A 13,810-nucleotide genomic window follows, 5' to 3' on the forward strand; every position below is an offset into this window, starting at 1 on the left:
TTAAGGTCTGATTATTAACAAAGAGCAAAATGATCCTTTTGGCAGTTCGCTGGGGAACAAAAAATACTGTTACACAACTGCAGTATTTGTGGTATGGGTCAAAATGATGTTTGTTGGCTGCAAATTTTCCACAGAGGCAGTACCGAATGTATTGAGTAATCCTATCACTCAGATGAAAGTCGGCCACGTCACTACAGCATGCACTCATTTTGCTTTTTGCTTGGGTTCAGTGATGTGAGGATCTACATTTCACAGCTTTTTTTTTTTCTCCAGGTGGGTAGTGCTAAAATGGCTAACACCCCAGTTATCTGGCATACAAGCTGGTATGTTTGAAAGCTGAGTCATTAAGCTCCTTTGTCTTTCTCCCCAATTTGCCACCTAGCATTTTCCCTTCATATGGGACACATCGTAAGCAGTGAGGTGGCTCATTGATTTGCTGCCCAGGAAAGAGCAGCTCTGGGTTTTTTTTTTTTCCTATTCAAAGGAATTAATTTAATGTACCCTCTGGTGTGCCTTGGAAATATTTTGAGCTGATATTTTAGCTGTTGGAAGCTAATAGGAGAAAAATCTGGATTTTATCAGATAGCCTTGAAACACTTTTCAACTGATAAAAATATTAGTGAAAAGAGCCATCTTTCTTAGTATTCTCTGCCTAATTAACTCAGTTAACTAAAGCTTGAGGCTTATGTGGCGAGGTCAGTTAGTTTTGCTTTGTGATCATCTTTTGGAACCTCTAGGCTTGGCCATTGATTTCAATAAGTAATTGTAATAATAACAAGCACTTACTTAGTTTTAAGTGCTATACACGTAAACTCATTTAATCCTCAGAATAATCCTAAATGGTAGGTACTGTTACTATATCCATCCTTACAGGTCATGAAACTGAGGCACTGAGAAGCTGTGTAACTTGCCCAGGGTCCCATTACTGGTAATTGGCTGAGCCAGGATTCGAACCTAGACAATTAGGCTCTAGAGTCTTTACTCTTAACCTCGTTAAAATCCCGGGACACCAGTAAGGATGTCTCTTGATTTAAGTAAACACAGTAGTGTCAAAATGTTTATTTTGTGTAGTATGAAGCTCTGAACTTAAGAAGTTTGGGTCAGTGTTATGATATACAGACACTAGAAATCTATTTCACGTCGTTTGTTGTCCACACGTAGTTGTACACTTGGGCAAGACTTCACAGCAGCGACATTTGAGACCTGAGCCAGGCCTTAATGGATGCTCAAGTGTTTGACAGGCAGAGAAGAACATTCCAGGTAGAGGGAACTGCACAAGCAAAGGCTCAGAGAGGTGAAATGCATTCGGTGTGCATGTTTGGAGGAAAATGTGATGTTCGCTGCATCTGAAACAGGGTAGAAGACGAGAGGGACTAAGGTGCAGTTTAAGATTGCAGATTGTACCCCGCTGAACACTTTAAAGATTGTCCTCTCAGACAGTGTTCCTTGACCTTTTTTTGATCAAGGACACACACGAATTTTAGTATCCAGTTTCAGAGGGTTCCCAGGGCCTCTGGAGCTCGCTTATAGGTCCATAGGCTCCTTTCCCCCAAGCAGGAGAGAATAATTGAAAATAGAGAATAACACGATCAAATATATGTTTTAAGAAAGGTGACTCTGATAATAGCGAAGGACGGCTTGGAGGAGAGAATAATGGAAGCAAGAAAATCAGGAGGCAGATGTAAATAATCCAGGCCAGAGAGAGCTGAGATGGCAAAAAGAGAGCGATCTCTGCGAAAGATAATTTGGGAGATAGGAGAGAGGACTTGGGGTGAGTAAAATGGGAAGGTTGCAAATGAAATGGTTAAAAGCAGCTGTAGTTTCTAGCTTGGTTTAAGGCTAGATAGTGAGTCATAAACTCGAAGAGAAGACAAGGAGAGGAAAAGGGATAAGGGTAGAAAGATGATGGGCTTGATTTTTAGACTCGTTGAGTTTCAGGTACCCGGGATGTATTCCAGTGGAAATGTCCAGTAGAGCAGTTGGAAATGGCAGCCTGGAAAAGAAGTCAGCATTGGAGAGAGAGAGCTTTAGCAGTCCCTAGCAAATGGAGAGTTGAAGCTCTCGGAGTGAGATGGGGCCGCCCAGGGGGAGCCTCGGAGAAGACAGGGGCGAAGGAGGCGTCTCCAGTAAAGCTGGCTGGGGAGAAGAGATTCAGGGGAGCAGCAGCAAGACAGCATCTGAGCACTTCCTGTGTGCTGGGACTGTTCTGAATGCTTCACGCACATTAGCTCGTGCAACCCTCAAACACCTCATGAAAGAGCCACATTTGACACATGAGGAACCTGAAGCACAGAGAGGTAAAGTAACTGGCATAAGGTAACAGAGCTAGTAAGTTGCTCTCAATGGTAAATTAGGGGTAGCATCATTAAGCTGATGTCATTGAGTTAAGATAGTTTTTGTATAACTCTTTTATAGATTTAAATATAGATTGGTAAGCTTCGCTGATAGCATTCCTTACTTATCCCCCTGCTCAATCAAGTAAATATAGTATGATCATCAGAATTCATGAAGGAAGTAAATTTCCAAATTCTCTGGCTTTCTCTCATGTGAATATTCTGTCAAGATTCATACATTTCTTAAAAATATTTTTATTTAATAGGTTAAGCTTTCCCTGAAGTTTTCTCCTAGTTAATGAGCATTTTTGGCATGAGTTAGAGCACTTCCTGAAATGGTTTCATGAGTCACATTTTCATATTTCCATTTAGGATATATGTTGGACTCCCTTACCAGTGATCTGAGACATCACCAACTCTTTGTTCTCTTTTTAATTTACCCAAAACTTCTCTTGTCTCCTTGAACCCATCTCTTCCTTAGGACTTCTTCAATGTTTTTTTCTCTTTATCACTCCACTAAGAGTGGAGATTTTCGTTGGAGCCCATTTTCTCAGATTAGTTTTTTTTTATCACTTTATCACAGTTATTCACATTGAAGAGTGAAGAACAATGAAACCACACCCAGTTTCCACAACTAGGCAGGGGTCAACACTCTACAGTCCAAGGACCAAATGTGGCCACCACTTTTTTGTAAATAAAGTTTTATTGAACACAGCCATGTTCGTTCATTTACATGTTGTCTGTTGGCCACTTTCCTGCCATAACAGCAGAGCTGAGTAGTTGCATCAAGTGGTAGACTGCATGGCCACAAAACCTAAAATGTTTACTGATGTGGACCTTTACTGACTCTTGCTCTATAGCATACTACTTTTGGATGATTACAGTGTGTCCACAGCATATTTACAGTGCTTTAGAGTTAATGGGGTTCTTTTTTATTTTTATTTATTTATTTTTATTTTTTTTAAGATTTTATTTTTCCTTTTTCTGCCAAAGCCGCCACTGGTACATAGGTGTGTATCTTTAGTTGTGGGTCCTTCTAGTTGTGGCATGTGGGATGCTGCCTCAGCGTGGCCTGATGAGCGGTGCCGTGTCCCCGCCCAGGATTAGAATTGGCGAAACCCTGGGCTGCTGAAGTGGAGCGCGGGAACTTACCCACTCGGCCACGGGGCCAGCCCCGCATTGGGGTTCTTTTTTAAAATAAAATTTTATTCAGCTGAGTAATAAACCACTGAGTGGTTTCTGTAATATTTGTTCTTGTATATAAAACAAAGTTGTCAAGGGAATAATACAATTGTCGACTCCTTTAGGTAATCTATAATCAGAATTCTTACCTGTATAATCAGTCATCTGAATTTTTGTCAGTATTAGCAAAGTTGTTTAATTTGGAAAAAAAGTTTTCTTTGAATGCTTAATAGGCACCACGTCTTTCCTTGTGCTCGGCCTTTGGCATTTGGAGAAATAAAACGCTTTGCCTACCCTCAGAGAAATATGTGTCAATTTGAACCAAGTTAGATACAAACCAAAAAAAAAATCTCGAAAAAATGGCCTAGATCATAGAAATCTAACAGATTGAGAAAAATATGTTTTGTGTTGAGTAAATTATTTTAGTTTATTAGTGTGGTGACCATGTCTTATATTACTTTGATCATACTTCTGAACAAATGAATGTGCTTTATTTCCCATTATGTTGGTAAGACAGAAATACGTGAGGCTGAATAGGATCACGTTCTACCCTGTCAAATGGAAGTTCTTGACTTGTCCCTCCTGTGTGCCCATACCCTGAGGAAGCTCCGCCCTCCCTCTGGGCTCCAATGTCTTCTGAGGCCCTCTCTTTCCTCTGGGTTCTCTTTCCTCCATGTTTTCATCTGCATCTGCCTTACTGAAGCATAAGTATGTGACCACCCCGTGAAATGTGGTCTTTCCCCAGCATTTACGACCTTCCTCACTGTTCCAAACCTCCTCTCTGCCTTTCCTTCCCCCGCTCTCCTTTTTTGTCCCCTAAGCTCTAAGTACTGGAACTACAGTCTACACTTTCCCATCTCTTGATTTTCATACACTTATCCTCCCTGTTTGAAATGTTCTTCATTCATCTCTGTTTGTCCATTTCTTGCCTGAACCTACTCATCTATCAAATGCCTCCCCTTTGGAGCAATATTAATTCCTCTTATGTGCTTCCCATCCAACCCACAAACTCCAAGCTAGAATTAATATTTTCTTGTCATGAAAATCCGTAGCACATTTTCTGCTTTTGTAACTTAAAAAGATTATTCATATACCTTTCCCTGTTATGTATAGCTAAACTCAAAATTTCATAAGGGAAGGACCTTTGCTTTTGTCGACTGTTTGTTACATGTCTAGATCTCTTTAGTGTGTGATTTTGATGTTCGTATATAATAACTACACAATTGACTTGCTGTTAGATGAATGAATCAATCAATACCTAATGGCAAATATGAAAACTCTGGTATGTTATTTCACCTGGGGAATTTTAACTCCTTTGATCTATGGTAGCACTAATGTGACTGGATAAATTCCAAAGCTAAAAGTCTTCTGCTCTTCAGTTATTGACAAGAAAGCCACAGTAGTGATGAGGTGGCTGGAGTTTTCCATCTTCGGGAAGTTACCCTAGGACAACCTGTTTCCATAAACCCTATTGGATTGTAGCATTAAAACCAAATTCTCCAGAGACTTAGACACAGTATCGAAACTCTCATTGCACTTGGGATTATCACAGATAGGAAGAAAAAAATAAATTTCTTGTCTAAACATTGCTGCCAGTGAAAAAAGCAAAATAATTATCTTCTCACCAACTAAGGTGGTTAGTGGAGACAGTAGACACTGTAAACAAGATAATGAAGAAAGGTCTGGTACCGTGTCTTGGGCTACAGTTTTCTGGGAAAGCAATTTAGGATGTTTAACCCTGAATTAAGACCAATCCTTCTTTGTGGAAATGATGTGGGCATAGAATCAAAACTGTGGACCACATACCATCTGGAAAATAGTCAAAAGTGTCTCATCTCTTATTTTTGTTGTGAAATGAACTTTGCTATGTAGACTGCTAACTTTGTGTAAATATGCTTTGGGTTATTCTGGTTGTCTTCACTATTTTGAGAATCTTTCCTGTAGCATTTTACAGAGTGGTGGAGCTTACTCTATCTTGTCTCCATTTTGCATTCTATGCATTAACTTAGTAGCCACACAGGATAGCCCAGTCTTTAGTAGGATTTATCTTGGGCTCTGAGGGGCTTGAACAGGAAATGAGTGGAATCTGTGGGGAGTGCACTAGACGAGACCGTGGTGTCTAGTGGGCAAAATTCAGGCTGTGGGAGGGTTAGTCACACGATTTACAGGAAGAAGTCTCTTGCAAAGATAATGGATCATTTACTTCCTGAATGAGCCATTCAGAAGAAATCTTTGCCAAATCACTAAGCTCCCCTGAGTGAGATTTCAGAGACTTCTACCCGAGTACTGGTTGGTATAGGAGATTTTGTTCAAATCAGCCTTTTAACCTTGACAACTTTTAATTCATTAATAGCTTAGGAGGAGGGTGTTGGGAACCTTTTTGGCCTACAGAGAATATCATTAAATTAGAACATGATTCGTTTTGGTGTTCTGAAAGCTAGATTTTTTTTTAAAGCATCCATATTGGTTATAGTTTTAAAAAGAAACAACTTCTTCTCTGAATTTCTTTCTTAATGAGAGCTTTAAGAATTAAATTTTCATGTGTGTTGTCACAAGGAGTAATTAGACTTGAACTTTACCAGTTTAGCAACTTTGGACTTCTGCCCCATGCACAGTTTATGTGCAAGGTAAAGCAAGACCCTGGACAGTATCTTAATTAAAATAAAGTTGAACCAGCCCTGATGGCCTAGTGGTTAAAGTTTGGCACACTCCACTTGGCGGCCCAGGTTCAGTTCCCAGATGTGGAACGACACCTCTTGTCTGTCAGTAGCCATGCTGTGGTGGTGGCTCACATAGAAGAACTAGAAGGACTTAAAACTAGACTATACAACTATGCACTGGGGCTTTGGGGAGGGGAAAAAAAGAAGAAGATTGGCAACAGATGTTAGCTCAGAGAGCATGTTTCCTAGCAAAAAAATAATAATAATAAAATAAAATAAAGTTTACTTACCACTTGGTTAACTTCCTGGATTTTGAATAAAACTTAATATACTAGTCACCTCGAAATTGGGAATTTGAATGTGATGATATAAACTTTCTGTCTGAATCAAGTTTTTGAAGCTGAATTAAGACAAATATTCCTAGTATTTCTGGCTTGAGTAACTACCAGAGATGATTGGTTGTATCTGAACCATGTATTGATAGAGTGGTCATTTATTTATTTTTTGGTGAAGAAGCATTGACCCTGAGCTAACATCTGTTGCCAATCTTCCTCTTTTTTTCTTTTTTACTTGAGGAAGATTGTCTCTGGGCTAATATCTCTGCCACTCTTATTTTCTTTCTGGGACACCTCCAAAGCATGGCTTGATGAGTGGTGTATAGGTCCATGCCTGGGATTAGGCTTCCGAATCAGAGCGTGTGAACTTAACTGCTGCACCACCAGGCCAGCCCCGGTAGAGTAGTCATTTATAACACAGAGTGGATAGTGCCCTGAAGGTTATAGACAGCACTATACTTTATCGTGCTGATTGTCTTTTTGAAAGTTGCACAGGATGTCCACATGAACATTAATTATAGTCTCAGAACAAACCAGAACCCTTATTCTGGGACATTGCATACACTGTGTGAAAATACACACTTTGGTGCAAAATGGACATTTATAGATTCATTTCTTAAGTACATATAAATAGGAACCTTGTATAAATTTCATTTTTTAACTGTCACACTGTGTGCAGGAAACTAAGATCTGGTTCCTGCTTCCCAGAGTTGACACAGTCTGTTAGGGGAGATAAGAGGTGTAAGCAACATGTAAGACCAGGACCATGTTACACGAGTAGAACTGACTGAGAGTAGCATGTGCAATGAGAGTACCAAGTGCAATGAGAAGATCCTTCTCTCTAGACTAGGAAGATCAATGAAGGAGCTTGGAGCTGTGGTTGTAAGCTGGATTTTGAAGGATCTATGGGCAAAGACTATGGGGAGAGAGAAGAGTGAAGTAGAAAAATACTCGTCTGGCCAAGGTCCAATTTACATAGGCTGGAGGTGAGGACACACCGATATGTGTGATGCGGGAGGGAGGGGGACTTCTTAGGTATGGTTAGCAAGATTCAGCCTGTCTTCTCTCTCCCCTCTGCTGCTGGACTGGGGAAAATAGAGATGGAGAGGAAACCTTGATCTTACCCCGTGGTCCTCTATGCTTCTTTACCTTCCCGCTTGCCATTATAGGATGGTGAGGGGTCATGGAAAATAATACTAAGGAAGAGGGATCACGTGGGAGTGGCAAAAAAGAGCTGAGTATATAGCACAAGGGGCTCTTTGCCATAGTTTTCTTCTTTCTTCTTCCTTTTTCAGTGTTCTCTCCTTTTCTAAAGCTTGGCAGAGTCCATCATAGGAAAGAGCAGGGAAGGGTGAGTAGGGGAGTTTCTACAGCTGACCATTCATATTCAGTCTGCCTATAATTATATGAGATTAAAGAGCATAGATTGAGTATTGTCTGCAGAAAATAAGCAGACATAATACTGAGCATACAAAAATAGTATTGACAGACCCTAACCTCAGTTCTTCTGTGTCATCATCATAATCATCAATTACCTTTTATTTAGGACCTACAAGATGCATGGAATTGTCTTACAACATAGTAGATACTAAAAAAAACCCCCCCGTTTTTGTAGAGGTAGAGGAGGGTTTAGAACAAATATTTTTTTTCCAGAAAAATGGTACTTAAAGGAGCAATCACGACGTAGGATTCTGGGCAGACGTAAATCTTTTGCACTTTCATTATCGTAGTCTTTCACAATATGTGTGTGTGCTTTTTTTTCCCCTTCTCCATAAGTAAAAAGAGAAAAACTAAAACAAAGTGAAAGAATAGGCTGGAAACGTAGTCAAACCTTGGGAGTAATTTTTAAAGCTTGTGAGTAAACGAGTCTGCTGGTGAGGTTTATGGCTTGAAGGAAAAAACTGCTATCGAGTTTGAGGGTTGGAGAGTAACTAATTGAGCTTCTCCTTTGGATTACTTGTCAGGTTTCTCTTTTTTTTCCCCTTAAAGTGAATATATTTTATCTTCTCATAAAATACTGTTTCTTTGCCTTTTGAGAAATTATGTCAAGTTGAAAACTCTACTCTTTGGTACTATAGTCAGCTCTTTCTGCTAGAGGATGGTTCGAGGAGTTTGGCGACATTCTGTTCTGTGAAGGCAAATTAGAGACTATTCATGGGTCTTTATCAGAGCGCTGGGATTGTATATGTACATGCATATGTGATGAAACTACTTCATACTTTATTTTTAAAAACGCTGTTTGAGGTTTACATTTAATTGGAGGGTTAAACAAGTTTCTGGAAAATAGACGTTATCTCCTTTTAGAAAATATTTGCTATAAAAGTCGAGAGTTTTCTTACCCCAATCTCTGGGTAAGATATAAATTGTGAATGTTACTGCTTGCTGAGGAGTTCAACAGTTGCATCTTTGGGATTACACATGGTTGAGCAAAGGAGGTGAAAAGCCGAGACATCGTCCCTGGTGAACTTTCTCCTCAAGAGATAACTTGGAAGGACTTTTCTGATTGGCCATCAGCAGTCCGCCCGAGAGGCTCCTGGAAGTTCTGTGGAGATGTACTATATGACTGTAATCTCTTTTTTCAGCTTCTGCCCCTTACTGCAAAACAGCAAGAGAAGGAAATCAAGGAGCCACACCTGTGATTTACCGGATAACCACAGCAGGATCAATAGACAGACCGAGTTCCCAGAAAAAACTGCAGGCATCTGAGGATAAGCCACTTCAAACAGCTTTTACCTTAAAGCCGACCTGGAAGACTTTGACTTCAAGTTACAAAGGTGAGTTAGGAGAACGCCAGCTTAAAATGAAGAGCAGGGTTAGATTAGGCAGTGTTTAATAATAGCCAGAGATTAGTGAGAGAGTGCCAAATCACAGGAAGGTGTTTCTTTCTATCTTTTATGTGTATATCAGATCTAAAAATAATACCTAGTAATCTTGGTTTTGTTTAGACATCTTCATAAAAAGTTCTGCTGTAGTTTTTTAAAGGATAGGAAGTAGAAAAACATGCCAAAGTATTTGTTAGCCTTTTTGTATCTGCAGTTGGCATCATGGGGAAATAAGGCACTCCCCTTCCCTTCTTGAGTAATGACCCCACAGACCTAAGTCTAGAGACGGCCCAGATGTTATCCTTGCTTTCATTACATATGCCTATGCACACAAACCCACATGTACATGCAGGCACACGTTTTTAACATAAATCCAGTTTTCATAATCTTTCATAGTAAACAAGTAGATGGTTGATTGGGGTTTTTTTTGCCCATGAGACTGAAGTAACTAATACGATACCAGCAATATTTACTATGGTCTCCTTGTCTCTTTGATATTTGCAGTTATTATTTTCAGAGCCATTTCACATACACTGTTCGACATCTTAGGCTCAGTGAGTTTGCTCTTCACAGTTTAGACACGTCGCTCTCAGTTATACAAAGCTTTCTACTTTCTTGAGGTCCGTGATCCCCAGAGTGGGAGGGTGTGCCATTCAAGCTCTTGGGGAGCTTTCGCAAGCTGCGAATCCTCTCCTCAAACTCTTATTTTCCGTGGGGCACAGGGGTGGTGGTGGTGATGATGATGGTGACGGTAACGATAGTTCAGATGTTTGTCATTAGGGAAATGCTCCTCAGGCGTCCTGATACCACTCCTGCCCTTCCTGTGCATGGCCTGGTCCCTCCTGGTAGAGCAGAAGCGAAGGCTCGATGATTTCATATAATCATTGTTATGTGAGAAGCTTTCAGCTTATTACTGCATTATTTGAAATTACATTTTAAAATTACATTTTAAAGCACAGTTTGCAAACTGATGACCCACAGGTCACATTTTAGACTATATTTTTTTTAGCCTGTAAAAACTTTCTTTTTTTTAGATCGAGTTAATTGCCAACACTAGACAATCTGGAGACTTCACATAAAAAATCAGATACCTAGCTTCTTTTGGAAGACTAAAATTGTGGTCTTGTTACTAATCCAAGGACTGAAGTTTGCTAGTCTTTATCAGTCCCCAAAACTTAACTGACCAGCCTTACAGATTTATGTTACTTGCCAGGCATCTGTAGGCTTTTGAGGTCAAAATTCCTGCTTGAAGCATCAATTTCTTATTCTCTCCTTACATGAAGTCATCCCCATGTACTTTACACAGAACACTCTGTTAGTCTTTATTCTCTTTTGGCATTTTATTATTTTGTATAAAATGTGTGTGCTTTGAAAGTGATGGCTTTCTGAAGTTAAGGTGACACCTGCCAGGCTTTCTTATGAAGAAGGAAGACTTTTCCAAAATAAGACGGTCCATTGTTCTTAATTTGGAAATCTGATTTGCATAGTGATAAGGTCTGATTGATTCTTTCCAGACCTTGAGGTTGTCATCTCAGAGTCTGATATTTCATGACCTATGAGCTCCATTGCCTGCTCTGACTGTTTTGGTCCCAGGGGGGTAAAACTGATTCATTAAGTTGACTTCTTTTTGAACGACACCTGTAGAGATTTAGAGTTCATTTACTAGCCTCTTACTCATTCCGGACACCAGAGTGATTCACTGAGCAATTGTTGTGCCATCTACATGTGCAGAAGTGTTGACACTGAAAAATCTCGCCATCAGAAACAGATGTACCTTCAAGCACAGAGAGTTGTGGTTAATCGCAAAACTTCTCTTTCCCCATCTTCCATCACTGTATATTGGTGGGAAGTGAACTACTTACAGTGATGTTCCTGTTAATTTGATATTGAATCAAGCTTTTATAGGGTAATAAGGAGCTTTAACTATGAAAGCATTTCAAATCATAGGATCCTTATGGCATTGTGCTTCTCTATGTACATTAGTTAAACTCAACATTAATTATTTGATTGTAGTTTAAAGATAGGGGGAGACTGACTCAATTCCAGAACAGTGGTTCTTGTCCCGATGACTCATTTAACTTCAAATGGGTAGTACCTGTTATTTAAGCAGATTTCAGGCCTCAGGATATCCTTTTTTTTTTTTTTTTTTTTTTGCTGAGGAAGATTAGCCATGAGCTAACATCTGTTGCCAATCTTCCTCTTTTTGCTTGAGGAAGATTCACCCTGAGCTAACATCTGTGCCTGTCTTCCTCTACTTTATATATGGGTTGCCACCACAGTGTGGCTGACAGGTGTCAAAGTGGGGCACACTGAACCCTTTAACCACTCTGCCACCGGTCTGGCCCCAGGATATCCATTTTGAATGTTGATGCAAACAACAAAGAAGCCCAGCTGGATTGGATGTTTATTTTGGATAGTTTACTGTCCTTCTGCCTGAATTACTTTGCTCTATCTCATGGGATCTCTTGGGTCAGTATTGCCTAGAATCTCTTGATACTTGACCACACGCAGAGATGAAATGTCCATGAATCCCTTTAACTATCAGGTTTAAGTTCATGGAAATAAGCAACTGGAAATTTGTTTCCACACAATTGCTGAGTTGTGACTTGACTATATGAGAAAGAAATTAAACTTTTCTTTAAAAGGAAAATGCAGGTGATGGGCATCACATTTCCTTAACGAAGTGTGTTTATTTTTACTGTTCTTTTGTCATAGAAATTAGTATGTATGCATGTATATTCAGAAAAGCTTTCAGAAAGCCCCTTTATCTCTTTTTCTCGGCGTTCCTACGATCAGCTGCACATTCAATTTCACTTAACTCCCTGAGGAAAGGGTAACCAGAACCAGAAAAAAGGAAAACAAGGTAGGGAGTGCTTGGAAGCCATTATTGACATATGAAACAGGTTGAAATGTGGTGAAAAAGGTAAACTCAGTAAATCAGCTAACCAGTCAGCAAACTTTATGTGGTTAAGCAAAAACTGGAAGAGGAGAAAGCAGATTCAGCCCTGGCATGCTAGGAAAGCTGATGTTTGCTCTCTTGTGTCTGATTTGAGGATCATGAGATTTCTCCCTCAGGGGGTGGACATGGAGGGACTATCCAATGAGAATTGGCAATGCTGATGCCATTTTACCTGCCCCTTTCTTCCTCTCCTTGGCTGTCCCTGCTTTTTTGTCTCTCAGGTTGAAGGGGGTTTCTTCTGTTCGAGAGGCACCTGATTCTGAAGAGCTGAGGAGCCACCAGGGAGGGAGCAGGCCATTAGCCAGCTCTTCTCTCCAGGGAAGAGGAGTGGGAAGACCTCAAAATGTCCTTCTCACCCTGTTGAAAATAATAGGAACAAGGGACCAGGAAGGAACCTTTGTCCAGAGGTAAAGGCTGTGCACTAGACCAGCCCTCCCCCTGTACATTCTTTCTCAATCTAATAGGTGAGGTTTTAGAAAGCTGGGTCACCCAAACATCAGAAAGATTTAGACCAGCTTTGATAAATAAATTGTATGTTAAATGCATATCCAGTTAAAAGGTGGAATGAAGAAGTAATTAAGTGAAGAAAAGGAATCTACTGTTAATGTCAAGGGTTTCATATGTAAATAGCGGAGAAGAGGGAAATTTTTGTTTCTTAAGACTTTTTTCATTTTTTGTTCTTTTTTTATTTTTTTAAAATACTTTAATTTAGAGTATTTCAAATTTAGAGAAATTTCAAATATATGCAAAAGTGAAGAGAATAGCACAGGGAACACACCCAGATGCATTTATCCCTCCCCCCTTTTATTCTGAAGTTATTAGAAATTCGGATTATGTCATGTCCACCTGTACATGCTTCATTATGCATCTCTTAGTATGCACATTTTCCTATAAAACCATCATGCCATTGTCACACCTAACATTATGCATGATAATTCTTTGATATCATTTATTACTCATTCCACGTTAAAATTTCTCAAAATTATCTTTTTAAAGTTAGTTTATTTGCATCAGATCCAAAGTAGTACATACGTTTCATTTGGTTATTGAGTCCTTAAGTCTCTTTTTCCTAGGATATTCCCCCTTTTTTCAAGTCATTTACTTGTTGAAGAAATTAAGCCACTTGGGCAATAGAATGTTCTACATACTGAGTTTGGCTGATTGTTGTTATTTAACCTTTTTCTCTGTCACACAAATTACTGGAAAGTGAAAATTAGATCTAGAGGCTTGATTGGATTCAGATTTTACTTTTTTGGGCAAGAATTCTGCTTCCATGGGGCTGCGTACTTCACGTAGCATCACCTTAGCAGGCATATATGGTCCAGTTGCTCCACTTTTAGTGATGCTAAGATTGAACAATAGCTTCAGAGAGTGGTATCCTGATCCCTCTATTGTGAAGTTCCCCCATCAATTTTTTTCATCTCATGATTTCATTCATCAGTAATCATTGCCTGAATACATTATTTCATTAGGGATTGTAGAAGTTTTCCTCCCCCTCCCCATCCTATCATTCCTTCTA

At 39.6% G+C, this 13,810-nt stretch overlaps 1 protein-coding gene across 41 annotated transcripts in view; it reads left to right on the plus strand.

The window, feature by feature from the left end:
* OSBPL6 (oxysterol binding protein like 6) overlaps nucleotides 1-13,810 on the plus strand; it is a 198,763-nt gene that overhangs the window by 83,630 nt on the left and 101,323 nt on the right. For 26 of the 41 annotated variants that reach the window (XM_070580305.1, XM_070580318.1, XM_008515493.2 and 23 more), the window contains exon 2: nucleotides 9,093-9,284. The gene's annotated coding sequence lies outside the window, so the exon portion shown is untranslated. Of the gene's footprint in view, nucleotides 1-9,092; nucleotides 9,285-12,512; nucleotides 12,699-13,810 lie in introns of all 41 variants that reach the window. The other 15 variants (XM_070580314.1, XM_008515495.2, XM_070580294.1 and 12 more) reach the window with 1 other exon arrangement.

The sequence above is a fragment of the Equus przewalskii genome, chromosome 17, assembly GCF_037783145.1.
Source record: "Equus przewalskii isolate Varuska chromosome 17, EquPr2, whole genome shotgun sequence".
NCBI classification, from domain to species: Eukaryota; Metazoa; Chordata; class Mammalia; order Perissodactyla; family Equidae; genus Equus; species Equus przewalskii.